Raw genomic sequence first — 3,089 nt, 5'->3', positions numbered from 1 at the left:
AACTGAACAAGGTTTTAAAAGGAAAAGCAGCTGCTCTAGATAGGGATCTCTGTTGTAAAGCACCAGCTGCATGTAAAGAACCAGGCCAAAGATGGTAAATACAACCACTGACTTGTGCAAGCTTCTGCTCCAGCTTCTGAAGAGATTAAAGACAATTTCACTCTGGGGCTTCTTCATTCCTAATAAATCCTTGGAACTGAGATTATGTTACCATTTTGTAACTCTTAGGAAGGGCATTTCCTGGTTTTCCCACCAATTCCTCCTTCCTGTGTAATGCTCACAAGGTGTACAACTAGTCAGCCAATTTACTGAACAATGAGAACACCTGATAGCAGTCACCAAGCAGTCACCAAGCAGTCACTGGCTTGGGCCAGTGATGACACAGTATTATTGTGATGCTTTTTCTTACTGTATTTTCCCATTTGTCTTGAGCTTCATATGTCATTGTAAGTTTTCTGGACTGCTGCTGTATTCAAAGAAAGCAGCAGTTTGTGTCATGCCCAGAGCTACGGTCTCCTATGATAATAATAAGCACATAAAAATTGAAATATTTTGGTGTTTTTTATTGATTTGTAGCAAAAGATAGTATCTTTAAAACATCAAAGGCAGCTCAGAGGTGCCCATGTACCTGAGAGATTTGAACAAATTGTATAAAAAGGAAGTTAAATTTCACAAGGTAAATTACCAAAGTCGTGGAGTCAAAGGAGACAGAAACCTGTCAGGTTGTGTTTCATGTGAATACCCTTAGAAAGACACTGGTTTGGTGTGTTTCAAAGCACAGGTGCCTGTCCTGATGCTTTTGCTACCAAGGGGCTCCACTGAAGAACCACAGAGCGCATAGCTCAAATGTCACATCTGGCAAGACAAGGAGAGAACAAAACTTTGAAAGAACTTCCATTATTTGCCATCAGGCAAATATATTTGAAACACTTTACAATATATTTTCAAAAAGTTTCACATTATAGTTTGTTTTTTCCATTTGGGCACATAGCATGTTGTCTTAAGCACAATAGAGAACTGAAAGAGTAGAAGTTTTTCTGTCCCAATAAGATAGATACCACGTATCTTATATCAGCTTAAGTCCCGCAAATCTTTGTTGGTGCCAGTGGGATTGAGTGATCCCTCAGCAAGTTTTCCAACACCACCAGGTTGAGAGGTGTGGTCAGCACAGCAGAGGGAAGGGATGCCATCCAGAGGGACCAGGACAGGCTTGATGGGGGCCTGTATGAACCTTATGAATTTCAATAGGGCCGAGTGCAAGGTTCTGCACCTGGACAATCCAAAGCACAAGCACAGGCTGGCAGAGAATGGATTGAGAGCAGCCCTGGGGAGAAGAACTTGGAGTGGGGTGCTGATGGATGAGAGGTTAGACATGAGCCAGCAAAGGGAGCTCACAGCACAAAAAGCCAGTTGTGTTCTGGGCTGCATCCCAAGCAGCGTGGAAGTAGGATGAGAGAGACAATTCTGCCCCTCTGCTCTGCTCTGGGCTCCCAACACAACAAGGACATGGACCTGCCCAAGCAAGTCCAGAGGACCAGGGGGCTGGAGCACCTCTCCTGTGAAGACAGGCTGAGAGAGCTGGGGTAGTTCACTCAGGAGATGAGGGAGCCCTGAGATGGAACAGCAGCCTGCCAGTACCAATGGGTAGGGGGCTGCAAGAGGGCAGGAAAGTGACTTTTTACATGTAGTGATGGGACAAGGAGCAATAGCTTTAAACTGAAAGCAGGTAGGTTTAGCTTAGATATTATGAAGAAATTCCCACTGTGGGAGTGGTAAGGCAGTGGCACAGGTTACCCAGGGAAGCTATGGATGCACCAGCTGCAGAACTGCTCAAGGCCAGCCTGGATGGGGGTTTGAGCAACCTAGTCTAGTGGAAGGTGTCCCTGCATGAGCAATTTGCAGAACCATTAAAAAACAGGTGTAAATGCAGCCAAGTCTCAGGACAGTTCTGAAAACCTTATAGGCCCTGGCAAACTGTCTTCCCTCACAGGTTCCTTATCACAGCTCAGAGCCTCTTCATTAAAAGTGCCTTATTGTTGGTTACAGCAAAAGCTGCACTTGTGTGTGCTGCACTTGAGGTATGGATCTGTTACCTCTATCTCTACAGAAAGGAAAACCTTAATAGGAGAGAGGGTTTTGCTTCTCTGTAGGCCAGATTGTCCATCAGTTAACCAGTTTTTATTTCAGCATCAACTACTCACTGGTTGCTGCCTCCATAGAAGGCTACATTTCAAAAAATTTAATAGCCACATTAAATAGCCCTAACCAGTGCATCGCTTTGCCTACACATGGAACAGCAAAGGGTTGTTTTATGTTTCTTGCCTCAAAAAATAATGGACAATAGCCTTCTAAAAAATAAATCAGCTGTATAACATTCAAGAAGTCTGAATTACTCATCAATGCTCTCAAGTGAATGGTGTGATTCTTGGGGCTGTCCTTGCGCACGGCTGAGTTACACTCGAAATGGGTCGCTTCTAACTTAGAATACTCTGTGATTCCGGGTACATACACCGCTTCGTGCATCAGGCAAAGGCTGCTCACTCGCAGCCCTCGGCTGCACCTTTGTGGTGCTACAGAAGCCTCTCGGGCGCGCTTTCTCCCAACGTGGCGCTGCTGTATCGCAACCAAGCGACGGCCGCCCACCTGCTGCAAAAGGCGCTGCAGTAAAGCGCCGCGGCACCGCCATCTCCCAATGCCGCTGGATCGGAGCCGCTGCCTGCGCCGGGCCGCGCTCCGCACACAGCCCCGGCCGAGCGACTCCCGTGCGTTGATGCGCTCCCCGCCCCACAGGTAACCAGGCAACGGCGGGCGGGACCCTGCGCTCTCACCGCCCTTTGAGGAACAAGAGCATACAAGGAGACAGCTTTTAGCCGCGGCGCTGCGCGGAGAGCTGAGGCTCCGGCGGGCGGGACCCGGGGCCCCCGGGCGTGGGGCAGGCACACAGCCTGGCGGGGGCGAGCGGCCGCCAGCCGCCATCTTGCTTGCGGACGGGTACCCGAAACCAAGATGGCGCTCGGGCGTTGAGCGCGGGGCTGGCGCTTCCCCGCCCAGAGCGGAAGTGACGATTCGGCGGCGGCGGCAGCAGCCCC

Source organism: Melospiza georgiana, chromosome 3 (genome assembly GCF_028018845.1).
Source record: "Melospiza georgiana isolate bMelGeo1 chromosome 3, bMelGeo1.pri, whole genome shotgun sequence".
Classification (NCBI taxonomy): domain Eukaryota; kingdom Metazoa; phylum Chordata; class Aves; order Passeriformes; family Passerellidae; genus Melospiza; species Melospiza georgiana.
Note: the sequence above shows the minus strand (reverse complement) of the source record.